Raw genomic sequence first — 18,188 nt, 5'->3', positions numbered from 1 at the left:
GATCACTACAGATACTGCAGAGATTCAAAGGGTATTCAGAGAATACTTTGAGAAACTCTATGCCACTAAATATGAGAACCTGGAAGAAATGGATAAATTTCTGAACTCATATAACCTTCCACGGTTGAATAAAGAAGAGGTAGCATATCTAAACACCCCCATCACTATTGAGGAAATTAAAACTGTAATCAAAAATTTACCCAAAAACAAAAGCCCAGGCCCTGATGGATTCACGAATGAATTCTTTCAAACCTTTCAAGAGGAACTACTACCAATTCTGGCCAGGCTCTTTTATGAAATCGAAAAAACAGGAATACTTCCAAATAGCTTTTATGAAGCCAACATCACCTTAATACCAAAACCTGATAGAGATGCTGCCAAAAAAGAAAATTACAGACCAATATCCCTGATGAACACAGATGCAAAGATCCTCAACAAAATCCTGGCGAACAGGATCCAGTGCCTCATCAAGAAGATCATTCACTTTGATCAAGTAGGTTTCATCCCAGGAATGCAAGGATGGTTTAACATCCGTAAATCTATTAATATAATACACAACATAAACAACAACAAAAATAAAAATCACATGGTCATATCAATAGATGCAGAAAAAGCATTTGATAAGGTTCAACACCCATTCTTGATTAAAACTCTCAGCAAGATAGGAATAAAAGGAACCTTTCTCAATATAGTCAAAGCCATCTACCAGAAGCCAGTGGCAAATATTATCCTCAATGGAGAAAAACTAAAATCCTTTCCTCTAAATTCTGGTACAAGACAAGGCTGTCCTCTCTCACCACTCCTATTCAACATAGCACTGGAAGTACTTGCTATAGCGATTAGGCAAGAAAAAGATATCAAGGGAATTCAGATAGGAAAGGAAGAAGTCAAGCTCTCACTGTTTGCAGATGACATGATACTCTACTTAGAAAACCCTAAAGACTCTACCAAAAAGCTTCTAGAAATAATAGATTTGTATAGCAAAGTGGCAGGATACAAAATTAACACACAAAAATCAATGGCCTTTTTATACACGAATAATGATAGGGAAGAAATGGACATTAAGAGAACAATCCCATTCACATTAGTTCCACACAAACTCAAATATCTTGGAGTCAACCTGACTAAAGATGTGAAGGATCTATACAAAGAAAACTACAAAACACTGCTCCAAGAAATAAGAGAGGACACGCGGAAATGGAAACACATACCATGCTCATGGATTGGCAGGATCAACATCATTAAAATGGCAATACTTCCAAAAGCATTGTACAGATTTAACGCGATTCCTCTAAAGATACCCATGACATTTTTCAAAGAAGTGGATCAAATACTTCTGAAATTCATCTGGAACAACAAACAACCTCGAATAGCTAAAGCACTCCTTGGGAAAAGGAATATGGGAGGCATTACTTTCCCCAATTTTAAGTTGTATTACAAAGCAACAGTTATAAAAACAGCATGGTATTGGAATAAAAACAGACCCTCAGATCAGTGGAATAGGCTTGAGTACTCAGAGAAGGTTCCTCAGACATATAACCACCTTGTTTTTGATAAAGGAGCAAAAAATCCTAAATGGAGCAGGGAAAGCCTATTCAACAAGTGGTGTTGGCACAACTGGTTAACCACTTGCAAAAAAGCGAACTCAGACCCCCAGCTAACACCATATACAAAGGTAAAATCCAAATGGATTAAAGACCTTGATATCAGAACTGAAACTATAAGGTATATAGAACAACATGTAGGTGAAACACTCCAGGACATTGAGACTAAAGGCATCTTTAAGGAGGAGACAGCACTTTCCAAGCAAGTGGAAGCAGAGATAAACAGATGGGACTATATTAAGCTGAAAAGCTTCTGCATCTCAAAGGAAATAGCGCCCAGAATACAAAGGCCACCCACTGAGTGGGAGAAATTATTCACCCAATACACATCAGATAAAGGGCTAATATCCAAAATTTACAAGGTACTGACAGAACTATACAAGAAAAAAACAACTAACCCCATCAAAAAATGGGGAGAAGAAATGAACAGACACTTTGAAAAAGAAGAAAGGCAAATGGCCAAAAGGCACATGAAAAGATGTTCAACATCACTAATCGTCAGGGAGATGCAAATCAAAACTACTATGAGGTACCACCTCACGCCACTGAGATTGGCACACATCACAAGAAAGGAAAACAAGCAGTGCTGGCGGGGATGTGGAGAGAAAGGAACTCTTTTTCACTGCTGGTGGGAATGCCGTCTAGTACAACCTTTATGGAAAGCGATATGGAGATTCCTTCACAAACTGGAAATTGAGCTTCCATACGATCCAGCTATACCACTCCTAGGAATATACCCAAGAAACACAAAAATACAATACAAAAAACCCTTCCTTACTCCTATATTCATTGCAGCGCTATTTACAATAGCCAGACTCTGGAAACAACCAAGATGCCCTTCAACAGATGAGTGGCTGAAGAAACTGTGGTACATATACACAATGGAATACTATGCAGCCATCAGGAGAGATGAAGTCATGAAATTTTCCAATACATGGATGTACATGGAATCTATTATGCTGAGTGAAGTAAGTCAGAGGGAGAGAGAAAGACGCAGAATGGTTTCACTCATCTATGGGCTTTAAGAAAAATGAAGGACATTTTTAACAATATCTCAGAGACAAGAGAGATGAGGGCTGGTAGGTGCAGCTCAGGACATGCAGCTCATCACATAGAGTGATGAGTGCAGTTGCAGAGATGACTACACTGAAAACTATCATAAAATGTGAATGAATGAGGGAAGTAGAAAGCCTGTCTCGAGTACAGGTGTAGGGGGGTGGGGAGGAGGGAGATCTGGGAAATTGGTGGTGGGAATGTTACACCGGTGAAGGGGGGGTGCTCTTTACATGACTGTAATCATACAACTATAATCATGTTTGTAATCACGGTGTTTAAATAAAGATAAAAAATAAAAAATAAAAACCCACTAAAAAAAAAAAAAAAAAAAAAAAAAAAAAAAAAAAAAAAGAAGAAGCAATGGAGAAAAACTAATACCTGGAGATTAAATAACATGCTGCTCAACAACACCTGGATCAAAGAACAACTCAAGGAAGAAATAAAAAGATTCCTTGAGACAAATGACAATGAAGAGACAACATGTCAAAATTTATGGGACACAGCAAAAGCAGTAATTAGGGGGAAACTCATAGCAATACAGGCCTATGTCAAGAAACAGGAAAATAACAAAACCAACAGTTTAAAAGATCACCTCAAAGAATTGGAGCAACAGCAACAGAGAAATCCAACCACAACCAGAAGGCAAGAAATAATAAAAACCAGAGCAGAAATAAACAACATCGAAACTAAGAAAACAATACAAAAAATCAATGAGACCAGGAGTTGGTTTTTCGAAAAAATAAACAAGATAGACAAACCATTGGCAAAACTCACCAAAAAAAAGAGGGAAAACACCCAAATCAATAGGATCACAAATGAAAGGGGAGAGATTACAACAGAACCCCATGAAATACAACATATCATGAGATCATATTATGAACAACTATACTCAACTAGGCTAGAGAACCCAGTAGAAATCGACAGATTCTTGGACAAACACCCTCTTCCAAAGCTGGAAAAGGAAGATCTAGAAAGTCTAAACAGTCCAATCACCTCAGAGGAAATTGAAGATGTAATTAAAAAACTCCCTAAGAACAAAAGCCCAGGCCCAGATGGATTTACAGGTGAATTCTATCAAACATTTCAAGAAGACTTACTACCACTTTTCCATAGGCTTTTCCAAACCATAGAAAAAAACAGGAATCCTCCCCAACTCCTTTTATGAGGCTAATATCACACTCATTCCCAAAGAAGGCAAAGACACCACTAAGAAAGAAAACTACAGACCAATCTCACTAATGAACATAGATGCAAAAATTCTCAACAAAATCTTAGCAAACCGAATCCAACACTTCATCAAAAAGATCATTCATCACGACCAAGTGGGATTCATACCAGAAATGCAAGGTTGGTTCAACATACGCAAATCAATCAATATAATACATCACATCAACAACATGAAAGACCAAAACCACATGATCATATCAATTGACGCAGAGAAGGCGTTTGACAAAATCCAACATCCTTTCATGCTAAAGACACTCAGCAAAATAGGATTAGAAGGAACCTTCCTCAAGATAGTTACAGCTATATATGAAAAGCCTATAGCCAACATTATACTTAACGGCGAGAAACTAGAAGCATTCCCACTAAGGTCAGGAACTAGACAAGGCTGTCCACTCTCTCCACTCTTACTCAATATAACTTTAGAAGTCCTAGCAATAGCAATCCGACAAGAGAAGGGAATCAAAGGAATTCAAGTAGGGAAAGAGGAACACAAGCTATCTCTATTTGCCGACGATATGATGATCTACATCAAAAACCCTAAAGAGTCCACAGTAAAACTCCTAGAAACAATCAACCAATACAGCAAAGTGGCTGGATACAAAGTAAATACACAAAAGACAGTAGCGTTTCTATATACAAACAATGAAGTTGAGGAGAGAGAGATTAAAAATACAATTCCATTCAAGATAGTATCAAAAAATATCAAGTATCTAGGAATCAACCTTACAAGAGAAGTGAAAGACCTATACCAGGAAAACTTCAAAACACTTCAGAAAGAAATTGAAGACGATCTAAAGAAATGGAAGAACATCCCATGCTCATGGATAGGTAGAATTAACATAGTCAAAATGACTATCTTACCCAAACTTCTATATAGATTTAATGCAATCCCTATCCAAATCCAGACACAATTCTTTAAAGAAATAGAACAATCAATCACAAAATTCATCTGGAACCACAAAAGACCCAGGATAGCCAAACACATATTGAAAAACAAGAAGCTGGGAGGCATCTCCTTACCTAACTTGAAACTATACTATAAAGCCATAGTAATTAAAACAGCATGGTACTGGAACAGAGACAGGACCTCAGACCAGTGGGTCAGAACAGAATTCCCTGACATAAACCCCCAGATATACAGCCAACTAATATTTGATAAAAGAGGCAAGAATCTGAAATGGAACAAAGAAAGCCTATTCAACAAATGGTGTTGGTACAACTGGAAAACCACATGTAAGAAAGTGAAAATCGACCCATATCTCACCCCTTATACAAAAGTCAACTCAAAATGGATCAAAGACCTTGAAATCAGACCCGAATCTATAAAGTTTATCGAGAATAAAATAGGCAGAACACTCGAAGACCTATATATCAAAAAGGTCTTTGAGAATGGAGCACCAATGGCAAGAACTTTAGCATGTAATATAAACAAATGGGACTACATCAAACTAAAAAGCTTCTGCATGGCAAAACAAACCCTACTTAACGCAAGAAGACAGCTAACAGAATGGGAAAAAATCTTTTCACTCGACATATCAGATAAAGGCCTGATATCTAGAACATACAAAGCACTCAGAAAGCTGAGACCCTCAAAACCAAATAAAGCCATAAAAAAATGGGGAGATGAAATGAATAGACACTTCTCTGAGGAAGACAGAAGGATGGCCAACAAACACATGAAAACATGCTCACCTTCACTCATCATCAGGGAGATCCAAATCAAGACAACAATGAGATACCACCTTACACCAGTGAGGATGGCTCACATCAAAAATAATGGAAACAACCTTTGTTGGCGGGGATGCGGTATGAAAGGAACTCTCATTCACTGCTGGTGGGAATGCCCCCTAGTCCAACATCTATGGAGAAAAGTCTGGAGAGTGCTCAAAGAACTCAGAATTGAGCTGCCATTTGACCCAGCAATTGCTCTCCTAGGCATATACCCCCAAGATGGAAGGGCATTCATTCCAAAATACGTATGCACCCCACTATTTATTGCAGCACTCAGTATAATAGCCAAATCGTGGAACCAACCTCGATGTCCAACAACAGATGAATGGATCATTAAGATGTGGTACATATACACAATGGAATATTACATGGCAGTCAGAAACGATACAATCACAGACTTTGCAGCAACATGGATGGACTTAGATCATGTTATGTTAAACGAAGTAAGTCAGAAGACAAAAGATAAACACAGAATGGTGGCACTATTCTGAAACACCTAGAACATATAGTTTAAACACAACTAATACCTAACAATCAAATAACAGGGTTTAACAGGGTAGAAACTTCGAACACTGTAATACTCAACATATACGTGGGAGCAGTGTCCAAAATTCATGAAAAAGGAGCAACACAAACACTTGACAACACATTATACCACAAAGAAAACAGCAACAACAGAAACAACAGCATTAAGAGAACAGGTAAGTAATCAGACTTCCAAAACAAAGGCCCACAATAATCCCTTAGAGTTCGTATACAGGAACACAAGTATAGAACACCAAGGGAAATCACGACTGCAATGGCAGCATACCATAGCACTATGTTTTAATGCCTTTATCTTACTATATTTTAAATAACCTCTCAGCTTTTCTGTCCACAGGCGCCCTTGGATACAAAGGGCGGACAAACTAAGATGGCAACTCGGGATACCACACGAGATACCATACATAGCATGCACTACGAGAGGGCCACGAGAAAACTCTCTAACATATACTTTATCTCTAGGTTATTCCTTCTTTTAGGAATTGAAGCAAGTGACCAGTCAGACCACCGAAGCAGTGCCTGTGATGTACAGACTTAAACTACAGGCTCTATTCTTCGAACACATTCAACCTAACCAGCATTCCCTTGCTATTCTCCCCTCTCTTCTCACTACTTTTTTTTTTTTAATTCTATTCTTCTCTTTACTTTTTCCCCTTTCTCTTCTCCTTTTCTTTCTAAGGTATTTTCTCTTTCCTCTCCCTGCATACCCCTCCCATATACCTTCCCCTGTCCCCCCTCTGGAAATCCAACTATCCCTTCACCCCTCAATTCCATCCAGATCTCCCACCATATTAAAACTCTTCACCCTCAATCCTTAATCTATTAGGCATCAAGGCCGACCTCCTACCCAACGAAACAGTACCCAGCACCCAGGCGAGGGGACACCCAGTCAAACCCACACCTCGTCTCCTGCAAGAAAAGACAGCCAACTCCCTGTGGACTCATGCTGTGCGGCCTTCCCTACCAACTCCCCCTAACGTGGACTGTTTCTTGAAACCGGATCTAGGTCCAAAAGTATCCCCAACGCAAGAACTCTTCCAAGACCTCCCTGCCACAAATTTTTACCAATCTGAAGAAGGTCAGGGGGTGGGATAGGAAGATGCCTGGGAACCCACACACCACAGGAAACACCCAAAAGACAAGGGGAAAAACTGTACCTCCAACATAGGCATAAGACTGGTAATACACCACCTCTTCACCTACTCTCCCCCAAATGTAAGGTAGTCTTTTGCACCACTTTGGTCCTTTAAAAAACCTCACTAACTCACCTTAAATTTTTTTTTTAATTTTTTAATTTTTTTTAATTAATTAATTTATTTTTAAATGTTTGTCCTACATATACATTTGTGAGCGCATACATTTTTATTTCCTTTTTTTTTTTCTTTTCCTCGCTTTTGGGTATGTGACCTGTTTCTGTTATCCCCTCTGTCCACCCACAAATACACAGACATTATAATGTAGCACCACTCCCCCCTGCAAAGGCACACCAAATAAAGGGGAAATCTTACACATAAAAAAAAAGAGCTCTTGTCTACTAGAGATGGGAACTCATAGTTGTTTACAAAACAGGGATATCTCCTACCTTGAAAATATGTCATGTGGAATCAACTTAGACCTCAGGTGATTAGATACCATTCATCCAGCCTTGAACCCTGGATCCCAGACATAGAAATGGCACAGTTCCTCACAACAGTGGCAAGAAACAAATCCCAGCCGGGACAGCCTTAATACTGCGGGGTCAACAACAAGGGCCAACTCTAACATGATTTCCTGACAATGAGGAAAATCTGAACATCCTGACCTTAGAGCAGATTAACCTACCTTACCAGCTAACGACAAGACACAACCAGAAGTCTTGGCACCCTTTGGTAGGTCCAAAAGCCAAGATCGTGATTTATAGTTGACTGGCTGCTAGAACTACGACCAGACGGTATACATCTTGGGACCAAAAAAAAAAAAAAAAAAAAAAAGCCCTAGTTTAGGGTTTGAACTATGACCTGCACAATAACCAGGATCCCCAGTCCCAAAGGTCCGGCAGAGAAAATTGTAACGGAACAGGGCTTTTGGAAGCACAAAGAAAGATGCTATCCTAGGTGCCACCCTAGGATCAGGGCAAAGACCAAGATCACCAACCACAGAAGATGGATTAAAATGATACGGAGGTAACAGAACCTCTAGAACCACAAAGACTGACTTCATCATAAGTCCCACCTCAGGAGCTGTGCAGAAACTGAGACCTCTAAACACAGAACAGAAGTCTTCCACACACCAAAAAAAAAAAAAAAAACCACCACCGGGAGAGTAAAGGCTCCTGAGCAAAGTCTAGTGTTGATCCCATGACAGTATGCTCCAAGGACGGAGAAACCCCATATCTCTTAGGCCAAGTGAATTCCTTTTCGAATGACCCCAATATTTACTGTGCCAGGGCAGGAGGGAAAAAATAAAAATACAAAAAGCACAAAACCTTGGTTATTATCTATATATTTTTTACCTCCATTTATTATTGTTGTTATTATTTGTATTCACCTATCTATTTTGGTCGATTTCTCTGTTTGGGAGTGATTATTGAAATTGTCCCCAACCATACTTATATTTTCTCTTCCTTTCTTTTCTTTCGTTATGTGCTATGCCATGTTTCTCATTTCAAGACCATGGCGTGTTTTTTTTGTTTGTTTGTTTTTGCTTGTTTTGCTTTTTGTTGTTTGTTTGTTTGCCTGTTTTTTTTTTTTTTTTGTGGTGCTTATCGATACAGCTCAAGCCCTCACTAGATATTTGACACTTCTTTTGGTACTGGTGGAGTGTTTCACCTTCTTTTTCTCCATCTCTCAAATCGATGATGAGAGCCTCTAGAAGGATTCCGCCCAGTTTCGGGGTATTAGATCCTTACCCCAGTTTATTACTTTTCTCTTTTTCAAACAAAACCACGCAAATTGAACTAGCTAGTCCTGCCTCCAGTTAGAGGGGGAACTAAGGGAGGCATCAAGACCAAACAGGTGCAAGACTACTAAGTTGTGGGTTAGATACAGAGGGGACCACATATTCTAGCCGACCTGGGATGAGGGAAGAGGAAATGGGAGGTAGGACAGAAACGGAGGTGTAGGGAGGACAATTTGGTGATGGGAATCCCCCCTGATTTTATGTAAATATGTACCTAAAATATTATTGTCAACACTATGTAAACCATTATGATCAAAATAAAAATTAAAAAAAAAAAAAAGAAAAAATAATAATACATACTAACTTTGAGATTTAATTGGAGCAGTAAACATTCCAGCAGCAAAAAAAATGCAAATTTAAATATAACAATCTGTTCAGAGTCATATTACAGCTTCAAAGGCTGACCCAGGTTCAATTCTTGCCACCCAATATGATCCTTAACTCTGCTAGGAGTGATCCCTGAGCACAGAGCCATGCGTAAATGAGTACCAAAAGGTGTGCCCTACCTCAAATAAAACAGATAACAGTTCATCTTAAAATAAGTTGCTTTACAACCACGGTTGTCTATAACATCACCAGGAAGCAAACCTCTCCCAGGGAAGATCTATAGCTGCCCTGGTACTGATTTACTCCAACGAGGGTTCTTTTAACACCCAGACGACTTTGCAACAGCAACAACATGCTTTCAGGGCAGGGCTCTCAGCATTGCCCTCTAATGGTGAGGTGAAACTAGGGGATGCTCCACACATCCTGACATCAATGTAGGATATGCACAGAAATCAGGATCTCTAACTACAGAAACCTGACACCAACAATAGCGATTGTACGAAAAAAAAATTTTACTGGGACCACAGAGAATGACTCAGGGGTAGGACAACCTAGTATGCCTTGAGCCCAGAGTTGGTCTTATTCCAGAAAACTTCAGGGGTAAGGTAGTTAAGCCAAGGCTTTTCCTTTCTATTTTTCCCATGTTTTGCTGGGCCTATGCAAACAACAATTGCCACTCTCAAACCGTTTTTACTGTATTTCTTTAACTCTTATCCTTAAAAAAAAAAAAAGATCTTACTAAACCTTCAGCTATTGCTTTTATGAGTTCATTGATGATACAATAATTTTCATAAATACACTTGCTACTGAACTTTTTCTCCTTTCCTTTCTCTTCCATTTCTTTGGGTTTTCTTTCTAGTTTCTATTTTTTTAGTAACTTTGCTTTTGGTCATCTTGAAACAAATGTATTATGATGAGTTATGTCAACTATGTGATGCATTTTCTTAAAATAAATTTTATTAAAAAATAAGTTGTTTTATTGTTTTGGTTTGGTTTTGAGGGCACACGTGGCTATGCTCAGGAATCCTCAGGGATCTATATGCAGGGATCACTTCTGGAAGTACTCAGTAGACCATCTGCAATGCCAGGGGATCAAGCCTAGGTTAATAGTAACATGCAAGATAAGCACCTTGCCCATTTTCTATTTTGTACAGTTTTTAGGTTGTCTAGGGATAATCCAGACTCATGGCAGACTTTACCATTATTAACCCACCCAAACACTTAGATGAAGAGGCTAAAATAAATCAAATAGGAATGTAGAATCTTTTCCTCGAGGTTATTATTTCCCTCTCTCCACATTTCCCCACCTCTGTGATTTGGAGAAGCTATGCCTTTTGAGAAACCATCCAAATTACCCATATCTGATACTTAAAGGGCTATTTGTGATTATATGTGTCTGTGTGCTTAGATTAAATGTTAAGTTTACATCTATAATCACAATAATATTACTTCTAAAATAAATATCTAGATACTAGCAATTAGAAAGATGCTCCTTAAAATTTAATGTGAAAAATATTTTAAAATGTGGGAAATTTTCAATTCTGTAACAAATCCTTTACTGAATGTATAAGAATATTTAATAAAGTATGTGTTTGAATCAAGTTTGTGCCTTTATAAACCAAATTCAACAATGCCTAGTATGTTTTAGTAACATTTTAAAATTCAAAGAATAACCTTTTAAAAAGTATATAATTAGGAGCCAGAGCAGTGGCACAGTGGTAGGGCATTTGCCTTTCATGCGGCTGCCCTAGGACCAGCCAGCATCCCATATGGTTCCCCAAGCCAGGAGCTATTTCTGAGTGCATAGCCAGGAGTAACCCCTGAGTGTCACTGGGTGTGGCCCAAAAACTAATATATATACATATATATGTATATATATAATTACTTTAAGTATTAAGTGAAAAATTTGGTTCTGTATTCTTTCTAATTTGTCAAAATCCTCTAGTATTGATTGGCTATCTGTTATCAAGAAAGTAGTTTCTACTAAATAAATATCTTCTCTTTATGAAGTTTGTCTTGTTTTCATAGAATTATTATAATTTAATGGGTATTTTTTTAAAAAGTATGTTTTTTAAGTATGTTTCCAGAATCAAAATATGATCTTAATGGTTTCTACTCATATATAAAATATATAAAAGTATTGATTATAGATAATTCAAAAAGCAAACAAGTAAGAAAATAAGTCATACATAAATCAGAAGCCCAGGATAATAACTGCTAATATTTTATTTAAAAATTAGATGTTCAATCTAGGCCAGCTCTTTAGACTCACTCTTCTTTAATAAAATGTAAACTAAGCCATGAAATATTACGTGTACAGGGGCCCATGTAGCAGAAGGCTGGGAAGAAAAATCTTGAGAAGAGAGGCTGGGCCAAGCCCCTCCCTTCCTGAAGCCATGCTTGCTCTCTCCATCACCCAGAATCACCCTTTATCTAATGGCCCTGCCTCATCAATAACACTCCACAATTCCCTGCAGAGACATCAATCTTCAGGAATACCAATTTGGGGGCTAATTTCAACAAGGATTTTTGGAGCAAGTGCGGGCACCCTCCCGCCATATTTTCCTTCTTCCAGGAGGCCTGCTAGCTGAGTATGTACCCCAAGTTTGTGGTGGGTCAAGCAGGAGGGAAGGTTGTTGATTTAATCTGTTTCTTCTTTCCTTGCAAAGGCCTATATTTCTATGAGTTTCCACCTAATTATTGCTTTTGATGTGTCTCAGAAATTTTGGTAACTTAATTTTCATTATAGTTAGTTTCAAGGAATCTCTTTGTTTTTTCTTTAATTTCCTCTTTGATCCATCTGTTATTAAGCAGCATACTGTTTAGTATACAGGTGTAAGACTTTTGCAGCATCCTCTTTTAACAATCTATCTCTGTGGCAATGTGGTCTGATAGGATGTTCGCTATAATTCTATGTCTGTGAATTTTTGTAAGTTAAATTTATGTGATCTATCCTAGAGAATGTTCTGTGTGCACTTAAGAAAAATGTATATTAAGCCTTTTAAGTTTCTCATGTAGGGCTCTTATATCCTTCCTGTTCTGCCTCCTGGATCTCTGCAGCAGTGAGAGTTTCTGTTCGTATGTTTCTCTAGGTCTGTGAGCAAATCCTTATAAAATTTGCTGACCCTGGGCCGGCGAGGTGGCACTAGAGGTCTTGGCCTTGCAAGCGCTAGCCAAAGAAGGACCCACAGCGTCCCATATGGTCCCCCCAAGCCAGGGGCAATTTCTGAGCGCTTAGCCAGGAGTAACCCCTGAGCATCAAATGGGTGTGGCCCAAAAAACCAAAAACAAAAAATTGCTGACTCAACATTTGGTGCATATATATATATATATATATATATATATGTTTATTAGAGTTATTACTGCTTGACCTATTGTTCCCTTAATCAATAAGTATTGTCCATCCTTGTCTCTAATTACTTTCTTGAGGCTTAATGCAATTTGATCTGATATTATTATGAATGTCCCAATTTTTTCCCAGTATCTTGTATAATTGTTATCCATCCTTTTACTTTGAGCTTGTGCCTATCCTGATATTTTAAGTGCATTTCCTGCAGAGGCAGCAGATGTCTAAGTTTTGTTTCTTGATCTAACCTGTTACTCTGTGCCATTTGATGGAAAAGTTTAGTCCATTGACATTCAAGGAAACTATTGACAGAAAGGGCTGTAGTGCCATTATATTGTGTAGGCTTGTTGCTGTTACAGTTAGGTATTTGGTTTATAGAGTTACCTTTCAGTAGTTTATTTAGAATCAGTTTGCTTATCATGCCTATTGTAAGTTCTTTTTGTGTGAGAATGTTTTATAACTTCTTTCCATATAAATGAGAGGCTTGCTTGGTTGTGAACTGTAGGTTTAAATATCTTTTATTCAGTAATTTGAATATGGCATTCCACTCTTTTCTTGCCTGAACCACTTCATATAGGAGAGCTGGTATAATTATTCCATTTTTGTATATTTAAGGTTTTCCCTCTGCCTTACTGCCTTAAGAAGTTCATCTCTTTTTGGTTTTTGCTGTTTTGATTATATTTGTCTTGGTGTTGTTCTATTAGGATCTATTTTATTTGGTACTCTTTTGGCCTCTTAGATTTATACAGCATCCTCTTTCTAGAAAGTGGGGAAGTTATCTACTATTATCTCTCCCACTAATTGTTCTTTCCATTTTTCTTTTTCTTCTCACCTTCTGGTATTCCAATAATTTGGAAATAACATCTCTTGTCTTTGTTCACTAGGTATTTTACATTTTCTTCCATCCTTTTTTCTTTTTATTTATTTTGACTTTTTAATTAATGCTGGCTTGTAATTTGTTTTCATGATCATCTACACTGTCCTCCCCCTGTGTGATTCTCCTACTATGGTTTGTTAACATGTTCTTTAAATCCTTCAATTTCATTTGTATGGATTGTCTCATTCTGAAAGAATTAAAAAATATGGAATGCTTCACAATTTTTCATGTCATTCTTGCAAAAGAGCCATGCTTATCTTCTCTGTATTGTTATAATTTTAGTATGTGCTGTCTAAGTAATCACCAATGACTTATTTTTTAAGTTAAAAAATAAATTTAGTACAAGCAATTTTGATGTTTCTACCACACTAATCCAGAGAATAAGCCTCACAAAAGTATGTATTCATAAGCATGCCAATGAAGATTCATTAGAATTTAAGGCATAAAGTGTTAATATTGTCATGTAATTTAGACACAAGTATCCCAATGGGAAGAAACCTTGCAAGTTTATAAACTTCACAATACTACATCATTATAATAACCAAAATTATTCCAGCAAATAGTAATCCAGTCTATGATTAAACATTTTAGGGATTGGAAACTCTTTTCTAAGACAATTTATGGCAAAATTTCTCTCTCCAGACCTTATTTTATGAAGATCTAAGGTTTCCATTTATCTTACCTAAACTATAGGCCCCGAATAACCAGACACACCTACAGGAAATATGCTGAAAAAAATTTTCAGTCTTCCTAAATTAATAAGCTGAGAAATAATCAAAACATCATGTAACTTCTCTGTACACTTATGTGCTGAAAGATTTTTGAAACCGTATGAGATTTTTAAAATGAACTTTCTTCAAACATAGCAGAATTTAACTGACAAAAGTTTGAGGTAAATTCTGAGTAGGTGTTTATATCTCCTAAAAGATAAAAAGAAAGTAGTTAAATTATCTCTGCAATTAGTCATTAAGGTTTAAAATCCAGTGTTTCGCATGAAGCTGGTCTGTCATCCCTGACAAAGCAAATTAACTGAGAGGGATATTCTCTATTTTAATTCAGGGAACTATCTCAAGCCAACACAGTGAAAATTCTGAATGCTCACTGAGGTTTCCCCTATACCATATAGTAACAAAAAAAAGAAAGAAAAAACAACTACCTTCTCTAATTTTATAGGACAACGAAAATAGAAATTAGACACAGTGGGCTATGGGTAGGGTGTCGTTATGCTACCATCATTGCATGCTGCTAACCAGGGTTTGATATCCTGGCATTACATCTGGTCTGAGGCTCACCAGGTGTCCATACCCCTGAGTGAAGGGCAAGGAGTAAACACTGAGCATTACTGGACATGGCCCAAACTCTAAATAAGTGTGTAATTATTTTCTGTTACAAGTACCATTATTAATGTAAAATTATTTTAAACGTTTTTAATCTCTTTAAAAATTATTTTAATAATTTCATTTTTTGCTTAAAGATCTAGAAACAACCAAATACCCAATAATAGGTGAATAAAGATATATAAATATACATATGCAATGTAATACTACCCAGTATAATAAAAGATAAAATCTTGCATTTCACTACAACTTGGGTAGAACCAAAGCATGTGATACAAATTAAATAAGTCAGAGAAGAAAGGAGAAATAGGTGATCTCACTCATATGTAGTATATAAAGAAACAAGAAAAGAAAGTTATGTTATTACAATTGTTATCCAATTGTAATAAATTCCTAGACTTTTACTACACAACTGAGGTTACCAAGTAAGGAAAAGGAAGAAGATAACATAAAGATAGTGGTAAAAGGGCCTTAATATGATGATAGTGGTAGAATTCATTAACATTCTTCACCAAATATGTAAACAGTAACACTTCTGCTTTTGTTGATCTTTTGTATTGTTTTTGGGTTTCCACTTCGTTGATTTCTGCTCTCAGCTTTGTTATTTCCTTCTCTCTCCCTATTTTTGGTTCGTTTTGTTGAGCACTTTCTAGCTTTGTGAGCTGCATCATTAAGCTATTCAGGTATGCCCCTTCTTCTTTCCTGATGTGTGCTTGCAAAGCTATAAATTTTCCTCTCAGGACCGCTTTTGCAGTGTCCCATAGGTTCTGATAGTTTGCATCTTTATTGTCATTTGTTTCCAGGAAAGTTTTGATTTCCTCTTTGATTTTATCTCGGACCCATTGGTTGTTCAGTACTGAGCTGTTTAATTTCCAGGTCTTAAACTTATTCTTCTGTGTCCCTTTATAGTTCACATATAATTTCAGAGCCTTGTGGTCAGAGAAGGTTGCCTGCAAAATTTCTATCCTCTTGATATTATGGAGGAATGTTTTATGTGCCAGCATTTATCTATCCTAAAGAATGACTCATGTACATTGGAGAAGAATGCATATCCAGATTTCTGGGGATGGAATATTCTATATATATCTACTAGGCCTCTTTCTTCCATTTCTCTTTTCAAGTCTAGTATATTTTTGGTGGGTTTTAGTCTGGTTGACCAGTCAAGTGTTGACAAAGCCGTGTTGAGGTCTGCCACAATTATTGTTTTGTTATTGGTATCATTTTTCAGATTTGTCAAAAATTGTATTAAATATTTTGCTGGCCCCTCATTTGGTGCATATATGTTTAGGAGAGTTATTTCTTCCTGCTTTACATATCCCTTGATTAATATAAAATGTCCCTCTTGTCCCTTACAATTTTTCTGAGTATAAAGTTTGCATCATCTGATATTAGTATGGCCACTCCAGCTTTTTTATGGGTGTTGTTTGCTTGGATAATTTTTCTCCCATCTTTTATCTTGAGTCTATGTTTGTTCTGACTATTCAGGTGTGTTTCTTGTAGACAGCAGAAAGTTGGATTGAGTTTTTTGATCCATTTAGCCACTCTGTGTCTCTTAACTGGTGACTTTACCTCATTGGCATTGAAAGAATTGTCATGGGATTTTGTGCCACTTTGTGTCTAAGTTTGATGCGTCTGTTGGTACATCCTGTCTTAAAGTAAATCTTTCCGTTTTTCTCTTAAGGCTGGTTTTGAGTCTGTAAAGTTTCTGAGCTGTTGTTTATCTGTGAAGCCATGTATACGTTCTTCAAACCTGAAAGTGATTTTGGCTGGGTGCATTATTCTAGGCGAAGCATTTATTTCATTGAGTTTTGTCACTATGTCCCACCACTGCCTTCTGGCCTTGAGTGTGTCTTGTGACAGGTTTGCTGTAAATCTCAAGGATGCTCCCTTGAATGTTAATTCCCCTTTTTGATCTTGCTGCTTATCACTATTTTGTCTCTATCTGTGGGATTCGTCATTGTGACTAGGATGTGTCTTGGGGTATTTTTCCTGGGGTCTCTTTTAGTTGGTACTCTTCAGGCATGCAGGATTTGGTCACATCTATTCTTTAGCTCTGGTAATTTCTCTTTAATGATGTTCTTGACTGTTGATTCTTCCTGGAGATTTTCTTCCTAGGTCTTTGGGACTCCAATAATTCTTAAATTGTTTCTGCTGAGATTATCAAAGACTTCTATTTACATCTGTTCACATTCTTTGTGTAATTTTTCATTGTCTGATCATTTGCTTTAAGGCTTTTTTCCAATCTCTTCTGCTGTACGGAGTTGTTATGCATTGTATCTTCCAGCTCACTAATTTCTATCCTCAGCTGCTGTTACCCTGATGGAGAGCTTATCCAATGAGTCCTTAAATTTGTCTATTGAGTTTTTCAGACCTGTTATTTGACCTGTTATTTCAGTTTGGAGTTTTCTGATTTCTGTCTTTACATTTTCTTGGTTCTTATTATTTTTTTTTGTTCAACTCAATCTATGCTTATTATGAGTTCTTGAACATTCTCCATATTTCTTCCCTAAACTCCATATCTGAGACTCTAGCTAAGTAATTGGCTGTTTTCAGGTTATCAGAGTTGCCATTCTCTATGCCTGGTGCTGGCCTGCATTGTTTCCCCATTGTCATACTTGTGTGTGGGTTATTCTACGTGTTGTGGTGGATTCATTGGCTAAATGATGCCTACAAAAACACATTTGAATAGTCAGAAAAAAATTAAAGACTCTAAAAATTAAAGACTCAAAATCAAAGGTTGGAAGACAATCATCCAAAAATATAACTCCCTTTAAATAACTCCCTTAAAAAGTTGGAGTGTAAAGGGTGCCTCCCATCCTGGACATTTGTCATGTAGATACAACTCAGTCTCCAGGAGATTGGACAATGTTAGTTTAATTCCAAACCCCAGATCCCAAATATAGAACTGATACAGCTCCGGGCAACAACACCAGGAACTAAGCTCCATTGGGAGCTTTTTCACACTGCTATGGCACCAACTTTCACCAGTTTTGATATGACAATGAGGAAATGACAACTTGACCTAAGACCAGGCTGTCCTATCACATCACCTAACACTAAATAGAAATCAGAAGAGATATCGTCCTTTGAACTGTGAAAAATAAGAGCACCTACAACAGATAACTGACTTTGACAACCGTGACTGAACAGAACCTACCTTGGGACTAATAAGGAAAACCTTACCCTAGGCTGTAGCCCAGGAC

General features: G+C 37.3%; 1 non-coding gene across 1 annotated transcript; it reads right to left on the bottom strand.

Annotated features, from left to right (window-relative positions):
* Positions 1-13,847: 13,847 nt before the first annotated feature.
* LOC126007542 (U6 spliceosomal RNA) lies at positions 13,848-13,952 on the bottom strand. Its single transcript, XR_007495095.1, has one exon. It is a non-coding gene; the product is annotated as a U6 spliceosomal RNA (small nuclear RNA).
* Between the last annotated feature and the right edge of the window lie 4,236 nt (positions 13,953-18,188).

The sequence above is a fragment of the Suncus etruscus genome, chromosome 4 (genome assembly GCF_024139225.1).
Source record: "Suncus etruscus isolate mSunEtr1 chromosome 4, mSunEtr1.pri.cur, whole genome shotgun sequence".
In the NCBI taxonomy this organism is placed as follows: domain Eukaryota; kingdom Metazoa; phylum Chordata; class Mammalia; order Eulipotyphla; family Soricidae; genus Suncus; species Suncus etruscus.
This window is presented reverse-complemented; position numbering and strand designations above follow the sequence as displayed.